This window comes from Sylvia atricapilla, chromosome 11, assembly GCF_009819655.1.
Source record: "Sylvia atricapilla isolate bSylAtr1 chromosome 11, bSylAtr1.pri, whole genome shotgun sequence".
In the NCBI taxonomy this organism is placed as follows: Eukaryota; Metazoa; Chordata; class Aves; order Passeriformes; family Sylviidae; genus Sylvia; species Sylvia atricapilla.
This window is the reverse complement of record NC_089150.1, coordinates 4,221,573-4,243,074: the sequence shown is the minus strand read 5'-3', so window position 1 is coordinate 4,243,074 and position 21,502 is coordinate 4,221,573. Positions and strand designations below refer to the sequence as shown.

Here is a 21,502-nt window from a genome sequence, read left to right as displayed (position 1 = left end):
GTCAAAAAAAAAAAACCCAAGAAAGCTTTGTCCAGAACAAACAGTCCCCATGCCATGGAGTGAGTCAGCTGCAGGAGTAGGAAACGAACCCCAAATCCTGTCTTGTGGGCTCAAGCTCTGTGCAAAGGACGCATTAACAGAGAAAACCCTCTCCCAAGACTGAGGGGCTTGACATTTTGTTTGCCTCAAGCAAAACAAAACAAAGCAGTAGGTTTTTAACTGCTCAGAGGCACGTTGTCCTTTTGATGTATGCATGTCCTGGCAGTCACACATCTGCATCGGGAAAGAAACAGCCCGGTTTTTTTGGCAGTTATTTAGTCCTTTTCATCTGAAAGTTGAAAATGCACCACCGGTGAACCTTTGCAGCTCTGGGTTCTGCATATAAAAAGCAGCTGCTGAATGCATGCAGGGAGCGAGGGCTTTTTCTTAATGTTTGAACAGTTCCAAGTTCAAACCCATTAAAGTCCAGGTCACACCGGGATCATGTCACTGTTAATGCATCCAGTTACACACTGAGGGAAACCCAATATAAAACTATGATGAACTCTAGTTCTCCTGCAGAGATACTCTAAGGTCTTGCCCAGATGATGCCACAGATCACTCTTCATGGGCGGTGACCAGACAGGATGTCAGAGTCAGAGGACAGGTCTCTTTACAGCTGCTTTTAAAGAAGTCTCCTCAAATGTCCACCAAGCTTGTTGGGACCTTTTCCCTTCCCTCCTCCTGGGGGAAGAACTTAACTGTCCCACTGCTGTTTTCTCTTACACATCACAGGTTCCCACATAACCCCATCCCACAGGGCCAGCAGCCCAGCTATTGCTCTGCTTCACAGTGAACACCCCTAACTCCACACTCCTTCTTTTGGGGCGCAGTCCTCTCTGCAGGTGGGCACGGTCCCACTTGTTCCTGAGGGTCCTCACATCTGGCCAGCTGTGTGCTGCCCCAGGCAGGGCAGCAGCAGGAGAGCAGGAGACTTGGCACATTTACAGCCCCAGCCACCTGGAGATACTGCAGGACCCTCTGCAGATACCTGGTGCCTCATCACACTCCTGCTACAGCCCTGCTCTCTTGCTAAGAGGGCAACTGGCAGCTTCTGGCAGGGCAACTTCAAAGACAGGTTCCTCAAGTGATGGAGTACAAGTGACATTGGGATGCAGTGGATGTAGCACAGCATCACAGTACAGCTCTGCCCACCCAGGAATCACTGCAGGACTTCAGCATCAGCTTCAAACACAGCCAGGCCTAATACACCAAACTATTTACACAGCTCCTCTCTAAGCTTTCCACCCTAACTGTGCTGGGAAAGGAGGAAAAGGACTTTAACTGGACTTTTTCACCTTATCGACTATCTAGAAAATCCAGTGGCTGATCTGGATGTATTCAAGGTGAGTTAACCATGGCAGCTTATGGAGCAGCATTGCTCCAGATGACCTGCAGATCCTGAACACAGGACACAAATTTTGGGGAGATTTAGCATGAACACACTATACACATGGGATTTACACCATGCACATGTTGGATGTGCACTTTTCTTCTTGCAATTTTCTGGAACTTACTGCAGGGTTAAAAAACTGGAAAGAATTGTGAACAGGCTCAGAGATTCAAGGTGTGTAATTTTTTTTAAAAATTAATAACTTTATTAGTAAAATTCAAACTCAAATTTTAAAAAATTGCCTTGTGCACTTGAATCTCATTGAGGAGAAACTTAGAAAAACCAGTTTACATTTTCAAACTCTATTCTCTCAGATATTCACCATTCCAAAGAACAGGCCAGACTCTCCTTTTAATTACATTAATAAAAATCCAGGTAATTCTTTCAGTTTTAACTAATACTTTGTCTAATTAGCTTTTTTTCCCCCTCCCAAAATATGTATTTATCTGCTGTGAAATCAAAGGCAGAAATGAATTGGTTTGAAGACAGCAGAGAGTAAATAGCAAGTTTGGAACCTTGTAGCCTTACCCTGGCAATTTGTCTCATATAATTGACTCCACAGACATGCTTACAATTTCTTACAACTTTTACAAGACCTCCTGTGGGCTTATTTTAACATTCTCCAAAACTGAGCTCAAAGCTTTGGACACTCTAAGCAAGTAGCACCAAAAGCAATCATCTTTCCCTACTTAAAAAAAAAAGAAACAAACAATAAAGCAACACTTTTCTTCCTAGATATTGGATCCTAAAGAGGAACAAAGATGCAAATGAATTTGCCCTTTTTCAGAGTATTTTTTCTGCTCCTTTTCAATAGCATTTTTAATAATGTTCAGTTTGCATTCACTAAATCTTTAGAAGCAGTAAGTTTCCCAGCAAAATTCCCAATTACTGGAATAAAATTTAAATGGAGAAAGATGACAGCAATAAAACAAACTCAAACCACAAAAAAGAGGTTAAAAAGTCCCCCACCCCCCTAAAAAAGGAAATGTTCTCATTGCTCATATTATTGATTTATGCTGTTGTTGGCTTTTAAATGCAGCATTTCTATTTCTAAGATCTTTACAGACAATTACTAATGTCACAACTCTGTCACCCTGCTCCATTGGTGGAAGTGCCCCAGGAGCAGGAAATGCTGTGCCCTTCCACAGACATTTCCTTCCAGCGCTGGGATCCACTAACCCTTAATAAGTCAGAGGATTAGATGAAACACTTGTAGTACAACTAATAAAGATAAATACAGGGGCTATCAAAACTAACAAAAAGGGTATGACGGGAGAAGGAAGTAGACCTATTATTCAAAGGATGCCAGTTTGTCCTTTTTTTTTTTTTTTTTAAAAAAAGGGGGGGAGAACAATTTCACCCTTAAAAAAAGCCCAAGAGATCATCATATTCCAACAAAAATCTATTTTGAAAAGCCATTATTATAAACTTAGATATTAATGGTTTGCAATAGAAATGACGTCAGAGTCTTAGTTACAAATGTCCAAATGTTTGTGCTACCCTACTAAAAAAATAAACAGTGAGCTCAGAGTCAGAAATTACCCATTTCAGCAATTAAGCAATATTACGCAAAACACACTGAAAAGTATAGAGCCAGCAGAGGTGGGAGAGCCAGAAATTAAATTCACAGATTGCACTGGGAGAAACACCAAACAATTAAACATCTCAGAGGTGGTGTCTGAAGTTCCTGCCATTATCTGAGTGAAAAATGCTTTCGTATGTTGCAGTGAGAAATACAGGCAGGCTATAAGGACCAAAAAGCAACTTTTTTTTTGTTGTTTTTTTCTTTTTTAACTTTTTTTTTTCTTTTTTTTCAATGTCTTGGCTCTAGGATGAACTACCAGATTAGAAAGGGTGGCCTCCCACAATGCCCACTGACATCACTGGTCTCGTAACCCTTGTAAAACACGGCTGCCATCGCTGGACAACAATAACTTAAACATCATGGAAGATATACTTCTGGTGCAGGAGCAGGCAACAGGCAGTGACCTTACAGATGACCAAATAAAATATGCAATAAGAATCTATTTCTGGAGTCATTTTCTCACATCTCCAGATTTTACAGCATGGGAATGTGCACTGTCTGCGTGTTCCAAAGGCAGGTTCCAAGCCTGCAGGTGGCTCTTGCCCTTGTGCTGGGAGACAGGGACAGCCATGAGACCCCAGCACACAGCACTGGTGTGTTTGGAAGCCCACCAAGCCTATCACAGGCAAGTGAAAAACATCACTGTGACCAGTGGCCCGGCAGCATAACTTGTAAAACAGTGTTAGCACAGCTCTGAATTCAGAGTTCACTGTCTGCTCCAGAAGGAAACCTTGAAACTGGGTATTTCCATCACATTCTGGGTTTGAGACCAAGCATGAGTTCAGGTTATCTGAATTGGAGGTCATGCCCTGCTTTTGGAATAACAGACCAATGGCTGTTCCTGCCTTTGCCATTCCCAATTCTCTCCTCAGCCAAGCTGTGATAAAATGCAGCACATCCTGACACATTATCCAGCTTGGATTTGAAGAACCAGGCCAGAAATTGCACAGTCTGCATCACATGGTGTACAATGAGCTGTTTCCTTGGTGCACCTGTACTGACAAACATCAGTGCATCCTTTTTGGCTGCTTAATTTGCAGTCACAACCTTTACATTTTGGGCCATTTTCAGTATATGCATTTGTTTCAATACCTGTTTGATCTGTGGTTGCAGATGAGGCTAATCTGGGTGTGTGTATGAACCTCTCAGCCTTGTGCTCCGTGTTCTTCATAGATTCAGAATGGGTGATAGTACTAACAGGAGAAACACTGTGGGATTATGCAAAAGGTTGGCCAAATCTTGCTCACTTTAGCAGTCTTCTTGAAGACCAGAAAGATTTGGTCCAAAAGCATCAGATAAGAGGATCAAAACCTGCTACTGAGTATCATAAAGCAGAGAAACATATTTTACTATCAACCCACTTGAAGATTTATAAGATATTAAGGAATATTAAGAAGAAGGAAAAGAAGAAAAGCTAAATGGGCCAAAAGAAAACAAAAGAAACATGTTCTCTTGAGATTGCTAATGCTGGCAGACAATAGCACAGAAAGAACTCCTCTGACAGATCTTTGAAGTCTTCAATACAGCAAGCTAGTGGGCCATGTTAATGAGATTTGCTCAGATACTTCTTAAATTATCCCAAAATGTCTTAATCTATCTTCTACATCATCTTGACCCAATTGCTTCAGAAAAGTCACAGCTTCCCACATGTCTGGACTCAACTTTTCATTCAAATAGGGAAGGTCTTCAAACACTTTGTGTTTCCAATGACCCCCACACAGACTGTTTAGCGTTTACCCCAAAACATCCAGGTAATGTTGTAATTTCGGTTACTAATGAATATAGAAACACTTTGCATCACATTGTACCTTTGAACCTTAGGAAAAGGTGTGACCTTAGGACCATCCAGTAACTCAAAGTACTTAACAATTAAGATGCCACAACTTCTTCCAATAATCCAAAAGTAAATAAATCCAGTCTTAGATGAGGCCTGACAGACACTTCAGCTACAGGAATACCACCCCAGCTGCAAGGGAACAGCAAGGAGCAATGGGATCAGTCTCCCCAGACCCTGTTTCCTGCTGAGGGTGACACAAGTGCCCATGCAAAATGCTTCCAGTACAGCTCTGTGCAATTTGGGCCCATAATAAAACTGGAGAAAATGTCCAAGAACCAGGGTGCCTGCTCTGTTACAGCCTTCCCTGTGACTGCACCCCAGCCCATGTCCAGGACCCATATTCAGAAGTAGCTGCACACATGTTCTAGGGACAGGAGCTGTTTCTGCTCCCTTATATGCTTTAAGACTTTTAGGTCAAAAGCAGGAAGAGTCAAGGTGCCAAATTCACTAGGGAAAACATCATCCTACAAGCTTCCCACTGCCTGATGTGCAAACACTCCTGCCACCCAAGCCAGCACAAAAAATAGGACTGAGGACATCACCAGCACATCTTCTGGAAGTCAGCAGCAAGGAAGAGTGCTGGGGTGAAGCTGCAGACGGTGCTGAGCCTTTCATAAGCAGAAATGTGTCTGAAAGGGTTTGTTTCAGGGTTTTCACTCTTGCCTGCAATGGCTAGCAAAGATGTAGTACAGCGACTTGACAACCTGGTTTGAGAACCATTTGTCTTCCTGATGAAAAAAAGTTGGAAAAAAGTAGTATTTTTTTTGGTCCACTTTGTTTTTCACATAGACCAACTACACAATCCATTTTTTGTATTGAGCTTAAGAGAAAAAGTCCTTCTGACCTTTCTCCTGGCTTGAAGGGAACAGAGGAGAAAATACACCTATATAAGAAATTTAAAGCACAAACTCACAGATTTATCTGTTGATCATCTCATTCAGCCCTGAGTTTCAGCAGGCAGTTTCTGGTTTATTATCAATATTTAATCAGCATTTAACTCTGACAAGCATTAAGATTTGAAATTCTAAACTAAGTGCAACTTTGCTAAATCCTTTGTGTTGATTTTTTGGCTGTTACAGATTTTCTAAAGGATTCTATCTTTACTATCTTAAAAGTCTACACATGCCTTTTGTTATCAATAATGTACAATTTTAGTAGCATGTTCTGTACTTTCCAATTTTTCAGCATGCAAGGTATCCCTGATTTACAATGCTCACTGAATGCTGTTTGATTATTGAAAATGCTTTTACTACATTTAAACAAATGACTGCTCCTGGAAAACTAACACCATTGTCCATAATTCTGTAAAAATACATTTTCCCTCCCTTCTCCCCAAATCAAACATTTCGAATCCTTGCTTTGATGAAAAACTGGCATATAATTAGGCATTATGCCTAACAGTGCTAAATAAAGGAGAACGCAAACATCTTAATTCTGAAGGTTTAACCATCAAAGCCCCTTGCTGTATCCGTTCTGCTGCTTGTGCTTCTGCCTAGAGATCCTTGGAGCTCAAAAAACCAAAACAAAAATAAAAAAAAAAAGAAAGAAAAAGAAAAAAAGAAGAAGAAAGCAAACAAAACAGGCAGAATAAAAATCTATTTTGTCAGCCCTGAGCTGCCTCCCACCCCTCGTGCCCCAGGCCAGGCTCGTGTGCAGGGCTGGACGCCCGGGGCCACGCGGCTGCTCCTCAAGGAGCAGAGTCCTGCTCTGCAACTGCTCTGAGCGGCTTAACCACTAACTCAGGAGATGGGATTTCACCTGAAATTAAGCTATCAAGCAATTGAGCTCAAACTCAATCAACCAAACCCTTAACCTTCCCTGTTTCAGTGGCACTGCTCTAATTAGGACTCTATCACTATTTCCATTACTATCTCCTATTCTCATGGTTTATTATCTCAGCGGTTTCAATTCTCGCCCAGTTTAAATTTGACATCCAGTTTCTTGGACCACATATCATTCATTATGGCTTTATTTTATGAAATATGTTGCAAGACTACAGACCGATCCTGCAATAAGTAAGTTTTCATTGAAAACTGCACCCCTCACTGCAGTAGAAGCAGGACAGAGCGAAACCTTCTTTGAGAAACAATCCTGACATTAAAGGACATGTTGAACAGCTTGTTTTCCATTAAGTTTTAAATTTTGCCGAGTAGTTTGATAACATATCCTTGAAAACAGATCCACCTGCACACACCATGGCTGCCCCATGCTTCTCCAGCTCTCACTGTCTTCCCCCTGAGCTTGAACCGGCTTCTAGGAAACAGTGTTTGGCTGAACTCAGCTTACCAGCTCTACTCAGGGGTGAGAATCAATAACCTATGATACACAGGAGATCAGACTGAAAAGTCTAGTGGTCTTTTCCAGTGAATCACCCAAACAGCTTTCTGATGAAGGATGAGTGACAGAGGGGATGTGTGCCTGAGCGGTGCACTGATGGTAGCAGTACAAAATAGATCTGTTTTTGGAGACACAGCCTACAAGCATCAGGGAGTCTAAAGGTAGTGTCCTGCATTTAACACCACCAAAATTCTGAATTTTCCTGGGTCACATAGGACACAGCCACACATGAACCAGGAACAAGAGACATTAATTATGAGGCCCTCTAGTACACCTGGGACTTGAAATTCCTCCCTTCTTCACAAAAACTTAAAGGAGGAACAACACTGCAGAGCAAAGAAGCACTATCTGCTTTAACTGCAGGATCTGCTTCTTCTCCAGTAGCTGAAATACATCTAATACTTCATGGGCTCCACCATAAAAAAACAAACCAGTAAGATTCAAATCTTGAAGAGAGGGATATATCATATAGCTGACATATACCACTGGCATGGCCAAAGATTGCAATATTCACTTGAACTTCATGAATTTCATCCTAACTAAATAGATATTTTTGGCAACAAAGAACTGAAAAAAAAAAAAAAAATATCCCAGATCGTCCTCAGATCTATTTTAATTTAAACCAGAAGAGAACAGGGACATTTTCCCCCCCTTCAAGTACATTTTAATAAAATTAAAAAATAAAAATAGCTCCAATTCACTCCAGTGCATTTAGTCATTCTGTAAAATTCTAAGTTTAAAATGAAATCACCATTTTATATTCAAACAAGGTCAAGAGAACAGCACTAACGAGCACTGACATCACAGCGAACAGCAGCCACTGCTCGGCGCTTACATCAGTGTTGCTTGTTGCTATGGTGCTTAACCGACTATTAATTTCTGAAAGAAGGTGATTATAAAGCAGCCATATGAACCTCAGTCAGATGACACCCTTCAGTACCAAACACTGATCTCTGCGTTACTCTTCTCCTCTGCCAGTTCATTTTGTGAATCACCACTTTTGTGATGTTAATATTCCTTCCCAACTTGAAACTTTGGACCAGAAGAGAGGCAAGGAGTTAATTTAGAAGCAAAGGACTTTCACGCTGCTTTAAATAAAAATCATTTTGCAGAGAGTGATATTTCTTTCCTTTTTGCTCTGCTCCAAAAGACTAAAAAGCATGTGTTTTAACTTTTGCAGTGATAATAAGCAATCAAATTAACGGCTAAATTTTGCTCTCCTGCTCTGCTCGGCGTGCTGCTGGAAATCCAGGAGCATCTCAGCCGGGGATGAAGTAGCACTGAAGCTGACTTGACCACTCCTCAGGGATTTGCCCCAGTAAAGGGATCTTGTCACAGGCAATGCCACTGCATCTCCCAGCCCAGCAGCCATGGACCATGGACCTGCCACAGAGAGCAGCCAGAGCAGGGTCTTCCCGTTCCCACAAAGGCTCTGCCCAGTTACCAAACAGCCTTTTCAGAGCATGGCTGAAAACCAAAAAATGCATCTTTTTGGCCTTGCTCCTCAAATGCAACTGGACACCTAAGCCACCTAAACCATTGGCTTCTTTAGCAAAATATGAGTTTTAACGCACAGCATTTACTCCCAAAGCTCCAAGCCCAATGCTGCAAACTTTATCCATGTTGCCAGAAAAGCCTTTACTTGTGCAGCTGAAGTAGGGTCCTGGGGTTTGCAGGATCAGATTGTTTGTTAAGACATACTTTAAAAATTGCGTGAAAAACAGTGTATTTGTATTTACCTTCTTCAGTTGCTCCTGTAAAGCAATCTTCAGTTACAGCCGCCCAAAAAGGTCACTCTTCTTACCCTGCAGAGAAAGGAGGTAACACACGTGACTCTGGGTCAGTGTCAGCAGCAACACCCAAAGCATTTTCATTGGCACAACATTTGCAAGTACAAACATAAATAAAGCAACAAATGAATCTAATCGTGTTTAATGGTGAATGACTTTCAGAGAGAGTTAATAAAAACAATCAAGTCACAGGACTGCTGCTTATCAGTACCAGCTAGTGTGAGGTTCTTCAGTTCAGCACAAACAACTTGGTCTTTGGGAAGAGAAAAAGAGAAGCAAAAAACCCCATGGAGATGAGACATCTTTGTTCTCTAACATAAACTTTCTTAATCTTGATGTCTATCAATCTATTTTCAGTTTGAATAATAAATGAGTTCAGTTCTTTGTTTCAGAAATCTGACTATTGTCTGCTTGGGTTCTCCTGACTTAAGGCGGTTTTAAGACCATTTGTAACCGCTGCTATTTTATCTTCTGGATCCTTTCTTTTTTCTCATCCTTTTCCATAGAGATACAGTCCTAGATGAGATTTTAGAACTAGCTGCATCTTCCTAATTCAGAAAGTTGTTTACTGTCTTGGGATATCTTCTCATTAAGCATTACCACGAGCACGCCAAGCACGTCAAGGTGGTGAGAGCAGTGGGTATTAAAAGGAGGAATAATTAAAGTGTATCTTTATAAAAAGTAGGAGGGAGAAAACAGCACGTGTAGGTTTTTTTTACCCTGTATATTACTGCATCTTGTGTACTCTCTCTTATGCAAAAGAGTATGTAATCTTTTAAGAAACATGACAATCTGCCACTTTCTGTTCATGTAATTGGGATCAACATATGGTACAAGAGAAAAGAAAAACATTTGTTTATTAATTTAGATCAAGTTACTAACTCAAACCACTAACAGCATTCAGAATTAATTCCACATCAATTGACCAAATACCTTAACAGAGTAAAATTATAACATAATTTCACTGAAATGTTGATCTTCTGCCGCAGGGGTACAGAGTAATATGTAATATAGACAGAAAGAAATATGCAATAATTTGGTGACACAGATGACTTCATACAAAACGGAAAGTCAGTGACATGTGGATGTGTAAGACAGAGCTACGTGAAACTCCATTTCATAAAATTCACACAGTGATGTGGAGTTTTGGGGGTGTTTGTGAAACTCACCAAATGGTAAGTTGTGCTATTTACATCACTAGGTGAAGCTTTTTACTGAAGCAGTAAAATACCAACCTCTGGGAAAAAAATCAGAATCTTCACTAAGTTTTTTCAAAAGAATATGAACTCATTCACCATTTATTTTGGAAGGAAAAATGTTTTCACAATGAGAGTGAAGCATTACTTCTTTACCATTGAAACCTGATTATTTTTAGCTGGGAGAAAAAAGGTTACCATGATATGAAATGAGTATTGGTTTTATCTGTTGCTCACTGGCACTTTAGTTTTTTTTTTTTTTTTTGTTTTTTTTTTTTTTTTTTTTTTTATTTTTATGTTTTCAGTAAGAAGCTCCTCACAGTTCTTGTAATACAGTACCAGAACATCAGGGGCCAAAATTTGTGCGTGTTTGCTGTATAGGAAGCCCTGTGTGCCTTGCTGAGGTACACATATAAGACATTCCTGATTCTGCACTGCAAAGGACATAACACTACTCCATCATAATAGGTCAGGGCTCACCTTCCTGAGAGTATGTAAAACAATACATCTTTTATGTAAAATACATGACCTCCGACATGTGATGTGCTCTTAGATTAGCAACAATAAAGGCTTTTATCCTGCTTTGCTGCAGGGGTTATCTTGGGTTTGACACTTTAAACCTCTTTTCATATTTATCTGTTTTATAAATTTTCTGGGTATTTGGCAGTCACATCCTTATTTTGGCAGTATTTTGGCAAGCAGACTTCATTTCTACCCTGAGTCTTCATGATAGCAAATGAACCATCTTAAAATGTACTTTTTAAGGACGCTGCTGAAAATTACAAGTTTGCATAAAATGTACACCCGGTATCTCTTTGGGCAGTGCTGAAAAGGGCAGGTATCATTTTCTAAACACATTTGTCTTGCATGAACCAAACAGGCTCTAAGGAAATCCAGCCCAACAATCAGCTGGTGGGAGACCAACAGGGTCTACAGGGGGCTGAGGAAGACTCAGCTCTTCCCACAAATTACTCCCTGATTGAAATCCAGACTGCTTTAATTTTTGGTTATCACACTCCCATTATATGTTACCTGGCTTTCAAAAATATGGATAATGTACCATTAAAGTTAAAATGAGCAGCAGAAACAGCTGTTCCCACCTGTGAAAATTTCTCATTAATAGTCTAAAAGTTGAGTATCTCAAAACACAGAAACACAAATACAGATTTTCCTCCTGAAACTGTTTATACGGGTGAGCGAATTGATGTAGGCAACACACATTCCTTCCATCATGCTGTCTTTAAGATAAACACAAAGTACCATCAACACTGTAAGTGTGTGTGTGGAGCAAACAAAGAAAAAAAATCCCATCCTACCAAAGCAAGACATTTCACTACACTCATATTTTCCCCCCAAAGGAGATGATTAAAATAGAAAACCAAACCACAAACAAAAATCCACTTTGCAAGCAAGCAGCAGTGGTCCTGCTGCCTGATGAGCAGAGAGAAGGTCTCAAAGCACCCTCAACGCCACCTCCAAGGCTCAACTGATTCCCTACACGAGGAAAAGTCCATGCAAAACTCTGTGCCCTGAACTGATTTTACCAGATATTCCTGAAAATGTCAGGTTTCTTCACCACGTGCCTCAGTTTACCCACTAGCAAGATAAGTAATTGTAACCGAGTTTGAAATCCTGGGAAATAAAGATACTTTTAAAAACAGTGTTTTGGGTAGGATTTTGGAAAGATAACACTAATCTTACCAAGATCATACCCTGAGCCAGCACTATAACCCCTCTTCTACCTCTTCCATTTTTGTCCTGGACCAGGTCCTACCTGTTCACCGAGTACCAAGGGACCAGGCAAAGATCAGGAGCTTTGCCATTTCACCTGCTGTGGGGCTGGACCTTGTAACTCTTCTGATCCCACAACATTTATTTCATTTAGTGACCTCCTCCTCCTGGGCAGCAAGGTCATTCCAGGGAGGCTGCAGGATGGAGCCCTAACTCCAAGGGATTGCTAAACCAAATTTAACCAGTAATACAGAGAATACTCAGAAACAGAGACTATTGCAGAATGAAAGTCTACTTAAAACTCTAACATTTTTACTAATATCTAAATGAGAACAGCCTTGGGTATAGCCAAAAATAGATTAACAAGGACCTTGATCCCACACAAACTGGCTCTGAGTAATTTTACACAGGAAAGTAGAACACCAGTTGAGCTGCTCCTCTGCTCAGAATTACGCATGTACATTTTTTTGTCAGTGTCCCAGCCCTCAGAAGCCTACAATTTATTACAGGAAACCTAAAGCAGCAAAGGATTCTCCCCCTTCACTACCTAGAAAGCACACTTTAAAAAAATATTAAAAAAGATAGAACAGACACATGCACCTAATAGCACCAGAAAAAAAATGGTTTTGAAATTAGATTTTGATTTATTTTTCTTATATAAGACCAGCCGAAATGTATTTAATGTGTCTGATTAAAATATTTACTAAAAAGCTTCCTGAGAGTTTTAAAATACCAAAACCTGATCACCAAAAGAAGCACTTCTGTGCAGTAATTTCTTCTAAATAAAGTGAACCGTAACCACCTAATACAGCTGTTCTTTCCCCTCAAAACTCCCTGAGTCACATTCAACTGCACGCAGGCTGAAATATGAAGTATGTCCTAGTATATCATAATCTTAATTTTCTTGTCCTGTTCAGGAAAAGACACAGTCTGTGATTTTATCAATCTCATATTTGTAAGAGAAAAACAAAAATGTTTTTTATTTGGTATTTTGCTGGTTTTTAAAATACAGGATGTACCCTGATTGTTGAGAAAACATCTGGTAGCAGGCAGACTCGTGGGCCAGTCCTGCACACAGGTTACTTTCCTCAACCAGCACAGTCAGCTGGGTTATTTGCACTAACACAAATCATGTCTAGAACTGTTTTGAGGACCGTCAGCGATTGTCACTTCAGTTTTATTGCACCTGTTTTATTTTTAAAGAGCTATCCAGCAACCTGAAAAAAAATATATATTAAACTAAATACTTCAAATAATCTGAGAAAGAAGTACTTTTTCTGACCGCTGTCGAGGTGGCCACTTTTTATTGTGCAGCATACATTAAATCTCGTGAGGCATGGCACAGGAGATTTTCTATACCAGGAGTCATTACCACCTTCTCAGAAAGTGAAATGCAGGTGAACAGTGAAACTGTGAGAGACTAAGTGCACTTCTTCCACCTCTCTTTGAAGAGGGGGAAGTGAATTTGGTACAGGCCAAAACACAGGGATATCAGTGCTCACCACCTTGCTGCGTCTCAGTGGAAGGAGGGAGCAAATCATACTGTATTTTCCTTTTCAGTCATCAGCAGGCTGTTCAGAATCTCTGGCCGGTGCTTATTATTTATTCCAAACAGAAATAAAATAAAATAAAAATAAATAGCAGCACGAGGACAAAGCTATGCACAGCACATCCGCTCTTTCAAAATAGTATTACCTTTCAAGTCCACCGTAACCTTGGAAAAGAATAACTCGGTGCAAGCCAGATCTACAAAACTAATCACGATTCGTTCCTCCCCCGCTTTTTAACAGCTCTTACAGGGAACACACGGGTGCAGTTCGCAGGCGAGTTGGGAACAGCTCGCTTCCAACACGGGATCTGCACCGCGATCGCTCAGTCCCGCGTCTCTGACTGATGGATCGCTGGTTTGCCTCTCGAGTGTGACAGCGCCGGCCCTCACCGAATCCATCCCAGGTGAAGGGAAGGCTCCCGGGAGCCACCCAGCCCGTCAGGTGAGGAGAGGCCATCCCCGAGGCAGCTGCCATGTCCCTCGGCCACATCCCACCTCCCCGAGCCAGGGGCCACCATCTCCTGGAGCCAGAGCCAGCCATCAAACGCCGCCGCCTGCCTCCTATCGCCAGATCTTCCCCCGATTCTTAAAATAACTCCCCGTGCCTCCGTGCCGGCCTTAACCATTTTCGTGCCTGCGCTACAAACTCCGCTGCTGAAACTTGACCTCAGCGGGCGGCAGCAGGCGGAGGACGGCCGTGCCCAGCCCCGCGGACGCCGAGGGGAGAAGCGGGGCCGCTGCCCGGCCGGGACACAGCCCCTCGGGCAAGGCTGGCGCTGTCCCCTCAGCGCCACTTTCCGCACACACACACACACACAGACACACAGAGACGGGGACACATCGCCCTCCCTGTGCCCTGACCCCGGCGCTGCTCGGGGACGCTTCCCCGCCGCCCCCGTCCCGTCCCTTACCTGGCAGGCGAGTGACACTCCCGGGCCGTGGTCATGTGAAAAAATATTTTCGAGGTATCCTTTAACAGCTTTTTAAATATTGAAGGCTAAAAACAATATTTGCTGCTTTACCTTTTGAAGCTTTAACAAAAGCTTTGTTTTAGCATTTACCTCGGTGTGCAATAAGAGTTAATAATCAAATCCGTCCCAACCCCCACAAATGTTAAACAAAAAGATAAAAGAAATGCAAATAGCTATTGTCATGGAAAGTTAAAGTACCTGTCTGTATTTTTAAGTGAAAACTATTATCTCTATCAATCAAAATTTAAGAATACAATAGCACTAATCACACGAGGTGCTTTGACTGAGGTACTTTTCCTCATAAAAAGTTGGTTTTTTTTGTTTTTTTTTTTTTTAAACTGGTGCATAAAAGTAATACACTTACAATTAGACACGGTATTTGTAATTTTGTTATTAAAAAACCTCAGCAGTCTTATTGTTAATAAATGCCTCTGAGTCTGTAGGCTGATTCGTACCCAAGAAGACCAAAGTCCCTACATATTTTAATAAGGTTGATGAAATTTTATTCAGATTCTCACACTTTCCAACATGTGGTGGAACAGCACACTCTTCTGTTTGAGAGGAGTTACTCAAACGAAGGAAATAGTTAATTGGGAACCAAAACTACTACTTCTGGCCTCGCCGCACATTTTCCACATTTCTCCCAGCGCTGTCTGTGCTTCAACCCTCAGCCTCCAAGACGTGCCCTTTGTCGTCTTTTCTTTAATTTTTGATGCCAATTCCTTCCCGTCGGACCCCGACGCTCTCCCAGCCCAGCACACATTACGTACACACTGTGTACATTGTGCAGGCACACCGCACGGATTCTCTCCAAAGTCATTTTTAAAACTAATTTGTCCAGACGGAATCAGAAACCGAGCTGCGCAGTTAATAAGTGCAGGAGCGAGCGGCAGTAATTACGCCTGTACTAAAAGAAAGAGCCCGAGATTAAAATACCTATAAGTAAATAGTTGAGGCAGGATGCCATTATGCAAACTCCGCTCTCGGGGAGGGATGTCTCCCACACTGAGGAGCAATAGGACTGTCATTTTTTCCCCCTGCAATATCAGGTTTCCTACTCCACAGCTCTGGTACTCTGCATCATGGCTAACATCTCTAGTGTGCTATTAATATCAATGAAGAGACGATTCAATTTCCACATAAGAAAAACCTCCCTATTACAGCGCAGACATTCGAGTGAGGACCCTTGCAAAGGAAACAATAAAGACCAGAGGGTTGCTTTTTTTTTTTTCCTCTCCCCCCCTCTTCCTCCTTTTTCTTTTTTTTTTTTTTTTTTTTTTTTTTCCTTGCTGCTTCTTTTGCAGTTCTGCGTTGCTCACTGTTTGAAAGCTTTTAGCTAACAATGGAAGCATTATCTTGAGGACAGTTACAAAACAGGATTTGTTAGTACAAAGAATAATAACACCGAACTCATCCTCCCCCCCCCCCAACTTCCCCACCCCACAAATACCTGCCTATTGCAATATGGCATTTAATACTTGGTTCAGATGTATATTCCAGAAACACCTGTATTCTTTCTTGCTCTAATTCCCTGCAACAAACTCCCTCAGCAGACCAGTTTTGCTCAAGCAGGTTTGGACAACTACAAACAAACAAATATTTTGTGCATTTTTAAAATGGAACAAGAAACAAAAGTATCTTACTCTACCGAGTGAAAACTTACCCATTAATGAGGAAGAAAAAGGCTTAGAGCTGTACAGTAATTCCCAACCAACTGCAGAAAGTTGAGAGTTTGAAAACACTAAAGCACTTTTGACTATCAAGCCTTTCTGTGCTTCAACACTGGCTGCAGTGTAAGGAAGGACTGAAGGTATGTGGTCTAAACACAACAAAAGCCACTGCCTTACTCTAGATTAAATATGCAGGAAGAGGCCCCTTTGCATAAACACAAACACTCAGCAAATGAGTAACTGGCTCAAATCAGACGCCTGCTGTGCATTCTACCTGTCCTGATCTCTGACAAGCTACACGGCTTGTTTAAGGGGACAGGAGCTGCAAAATCAAATCAAATCACAGCGCTAAACACTCTGCTCCTCTGATAGTAAATAACAACAGCACCAACAACTCCACGCCAAACGCTCATTTCTAATCTAAGCATTTCTCTGGCACGGAGCTGAATCGTGTGCTGTGCCCACTTTGGCTCAGCCACCCATCTCACCACAGCAGAAGAAACACAACCAAACACCACCTGTAAAATTAATTTTCATTAACTGTACTGGAATCCAATACATTCCTGCCCTGGCCTTTTCTTAACAAGGATTTAAAATTAATACAGAGACTTTTGTTTGAGTTGACAGATGAAATCTGCATTTGCTTTTACTGTCCCCGTTTTGTTTACTATATAAAAGACATTCCAGACACAAATCTATTTTAGCTGTTATGAATCACCACATAATGCTCACCTATTTACTAGTTTATTTGGGGAAGAAGAATAAATTTCTGAAGTGTTCCTTAAAAACAGTATTTTCAAAATATTGCTCTCATGAAATGACCCCTCCAAACTATATTTACTTCAAAAAACAACTAAATTAGAGACTGTGATAACCACCAAACAAATCTAAACATTTATTATTATAATTGAATATACATAATTATATACTGTGATTTACTCTTCCTTCTAGAGAAATAAATTATTTTTCAGTCTCGTTTATCCTTCCAGTCCAGAAATAGAATGAAGCAGCACGATTTTAAAGCAATTGGAATTCACCAGTGTCCCTTCCTAACTTAAGGAGTCAAATCACATTGACCTTTTATTGTAAGTCCCAGCTACATGTTGGTTTTGGTAATTTAATTATTTTTTAATAACTTGCAGTATTAAATGATTGCCATTGAAACACAAATAAGATTATACTCCTCTGCCTTACTCTCTGGTGCTCCAGACTACAGCGTAACATGGACGACACGACTGCGTCCGGCCCCGAAATTTCATTCTGAAAGAGCACTTACACACAGGCAGGCACAGGAAAATTCAGCCTTTCAAGATGCAACACACATTTACTGGATTCTCAAGCATGTGTCACAGATTATTTCAAAAGATCCTGGATGTAACTCACAGTTTTAATGGGCATCGAGCGTGTTCAGTTCCACTGAGCACTTGTATGGTATGGAGGGAGTTTTTACACCTCCTTGGATAAACTCACCAGGGTTAAAGCACAAAAACATTGATACCATGAGCTAGTCAAGCCTAACAGGATAAAAATCCTCCAAGAAAGAATCCCATGAGAAATTTTAGAGCCCCTGTGTCGTTCACCATTTTTACATTGAAATGACCTTCCAAATAAGGCGTCAGATAATACAGTTCACATAGATGATACCGATCTAACCTTGATGCAAATAAACCATAGAACAAAATTTAATCAGTGTATCACTGTGTAAAAGCCTTTGTCCATCCCAATGGAGCTTCTAATGACTGTTTTGGCAGTTCTGGCTGGTAGTTATGCCTCCCTGCTCATATATATCTCATACTGGTTGAGCAAGCTAATGGAACTGCTGTTAGTGGAATCCAATATTAATACCCTGCATCGTGCAAAACTGGATGCAACTGAATATATTACACAATTACAGGTAGTATCTAATGCCACAGGTATTAGATACTGGTCTCCAAATTAATATTTTAATAGAGAAAGTGATATAAATACTGCATTTCAGGTAAGATATCTATGAACTCTCGATCTGCCAGTCTTCTGCTGTAAGCCTGCTCTACACTCACACAGCACAGACACAGGACCCTGACAAAAATTGGCAGGCAAGCTTTAGATGCTGAGTGACACATACTGATGCACAGAGTCAAAGATGTCATCTTCATACAAGCTCCACTAGTTATGAGCTTGAGAGAAAAATTAAACAAAAAAAACCCCCAAAATAAAACAAACAAAAAACCCCCCAAAAAATCAGCGGGGAGAGTGGAGCAAGACCTCCAGAAAATAAACAGGGTGTACAGTTTCAAAGGCTACAGACACAGACATTTCATTGTTCAAGCCAATTATCAGTGGAAAATAATAACAACAGATGGATTCAGAGTCACTGACTTTTCATATGCACTTCATCTCTGCACAACAGATGATGAAATGCGAGAGCTATCTCGGAAAGGCAAAACATCTTTCAGTAAAAGAACTCTATACTCCAGATGGGGACCTTCTAAGGCAGCTGATTATCTTCTTACAGTGTTGTAAGATAGACTTACTAAAACATTTCCAGAACTGATCAGATCGAATGAGCACAATGGCAGCATTATGAAGAGTAAGTTGCTCTGGTCTCAGACTTGTGACTGGACTACTCAGAGATTTCAATGGGGTCAGAGCTGCCCCTCCCCATTTCCACATCAAGTACTGGTTCTAAAAAATGGGCCCAAAGCTGCTGCTCCCAGTCTGGGCAAAACATGGGGCTCAGCTTCGTGTGGGGAGGGGATGCAGACATGAGGCCACAGAATCAGTGTCATCATGAACTGGTCCCCAAGAAATGTCCCACCGCCACGAGCAAGGTGAGTCTCCTCACCTTCTGCAAACACACATTTCACACAGGGATACAGGCAGAGGACAAAACATGTTTACAAGAAAGACTGTTTCCACTATAATTGCCAGATGTAGAGGGAACCATCATCCAGGAACCTACAGCAATGTAAGCTGGGAATAACCTCATCCAAATCAGTGGAGGTACACACCCACAAAAACTGGTGCGAGGCACAAGAAAGACATAAATTCTTTCTTACAAAGCCTTTACAAAAACCCATCTTTTTATGGGAAATAAAAAATTGCTTTCAAAGGGAAATAACAAACACATGTAAATTTTGGTGGTTCCGGTGATAAGCAGTTCCAACAAATGTCACAAACACCTACCTAGCACAACCTTCTCCCACTCAACCTGAATACCACGAAGTATGTGTTTTTGATCACATGAATCAGGTATGCCACAATCTCAAAACTTAAAATAAAAAATGAGTAGTGGAAAAATTAGCTCATTAATCTTTAAGACAACATTTCTTTAATGGAAGAACACTACATAAGTAGTGCATTAAACTGAACTGGTTGCCATTTCCACAGTTTCTTCTTCAAAACACCGCAAGGAAAATCTAAGAAACGGCATTCTCTATAAATCAATACTGCACACCGAGGGGGAGCGATACACAGCACACACACACATACTCTGAACTTGCACCTACTGCTAATTTATTTCACAAGTTACAAAATATTTCTGAAGTAGGGGGCTGTCTTCACAAACGTGAAGGGAAGAGACGAGTTTGCGGGCACAGCGTTTCCCCTCTTTGTAAACTACTTTGTCAAAAGTAAATTCACAGGGGAACATACGAGCAAAGAGTAAATTTTGCCCAGGGCAAAATTCTGCAACTGCTTTAAGAAGCAAACAAGAACACAAAAGATGTGTAATACAACCATCTGGCTCTACTCATGCTATATCAATAATCCCCAAAATTTATCCCCACCCCCTTAATCAACCCACACTGATGCCACAAAACCAAATGGCATCACTTATGCTTCCTGCCCATCACATTTTGAAATGATATTTAATATGCATACAGTACATATTTGCATGTTAATCAATTTCTTTAAGAAAAAAATATTTTTGCTTCTTTAGCTATTAGTTCTGCTTTTTTTCTACTTATTCACACTGGGATCTCTAAAACCACCAAGAAAGTCCTTGTGGTAAAGATACTGTCATATCAACACAGCATCTCAGGTATCAGGATAACGTACTGGTCAAAATTTCAATCTCTTCTTCTCTCTAGTTTTGTGTCACAGTTTGAAAATAGCAGAGGGTGAATAATAACATGCCAGCAAAATTAGCTGTTCAAGAAACACGGGTAAGCGATCCGTTTTGAACTCGAGGCTGGATGCATTTCTAAGCATTACCCTATTTGGGATGCAGGGAAGGAGTGACAAAGGGAAAGCAGGGTAATCCTATGTGTCTTTTATTTTTAAGATTTGCACGAATTTTTCAGGCCTCCCCCATCCAGGAGCCAGCCTGCTTATGAAGGAGGAAAATGGGAAACTCCTGGCCACAGACGGAGGATGAGCCTCTGCTGTGCTTTGGCTGAGCGCCCCTCTCCCTTCCCACCCCAGGCCTGCAGTGGAAGACCACCTCAGGACAGACAGAAAGCCATCCATGCAAAGCATCCAAAAGGGTGGCTCCATGATTGTTTGGGGGAGGGACTGTTTTTTGAGGGAAAATCACCCTTGTAACCATCGTGATTCATACCACGAGCACGCAACGTGAAACCGGTACCAAAAAACAACACTACAAAGACATAGTCTCTCTCTGGCGCTCCACCGACCGACGGCCACGGCCCCGGGGGCTGACTCAGAGCTCTTCTTCTTAATCAACTTTTCTGCAACAACATACCCCGGCCCAAGCCGTGCCTCTCCCCGTGGCTGGCTGGCACACTCCCCGTGCCTGGTGCTGCCCCGGGGACAAGGCACGGCGGGGACGGTGCCCCACGGCCCTGCTGTAACACGAACAGATGGCTGTTACACAGAGCAGGAGAAATACAAGCCCTGAGCACTCATGGCATAGGTGGAAACGTTTTGCAGTTATTTTCTTTGGAAATAAGCATACGTATAGCGGTTATGTCTGCTCCCTCATCCAGACTACCAACCTGAGATCACAAACACTTTGTTAAATTTTTTTAAATTTTTTTTTAATCCACTTTTGGATTGCTTCTGCTGTTTGTACGGCTTGACTTGTACAGCCTCTTTGTAAGAACTGAAAACAGTCCCCCACAAACACAGGAATGGGCAAATGGTTTAGAGAGCTAATCCACACCTGGGCTACGTGAAAGGGGCTCATATTTTCCAAACAGAAACACAACCCCTTTTATATATGAACCAGATTTGGATCCAAACGCTAAACCCTTCACCACATCCTACGTGGGGCTCTGTGATGGTCACAGGCAGTGGTGGTGGGTGGTGGTTGTGTTGGTGGCAGCCATGGGCGAGGAGTGGCCGTGCCCTTGGACTCGGATGCGAAGGGCAGACCCATCCTTGGTTACACCATGGTGAATGCAGGGTAATCCCCATCCTGCACACGCCTCTTACAGAAGAATCTGGCCCTGTCTCGTTACTC

At 41.6% G+C, this 21,502-nt stretch overlaps 1 protein-coding gene across 7 annotated transcripts in view; it reads right to left on the bottom strand.

The window, feature by feature from the left end:
• The window catches only part of FOXP1 (forkhead box P1), a 391,357-nt gene that overhangs the window by 211,888 nt on the left and 157,967 nt on the right, over positions 1-21,502 (bottom strand). For all 7 annotated transcript variants that reach the window (XM_066327180.1, XM_066327184.1, XM_066327183.1 and 4 more), the window contains exon 3: positions 8,931-8,996. The gene's annotated coding sequence lies outside the window, so the exon portion shown is untranslated. The remainder of the gene's footprint in view (positions 1-8,930; positions 8,997-21,502) is intronic.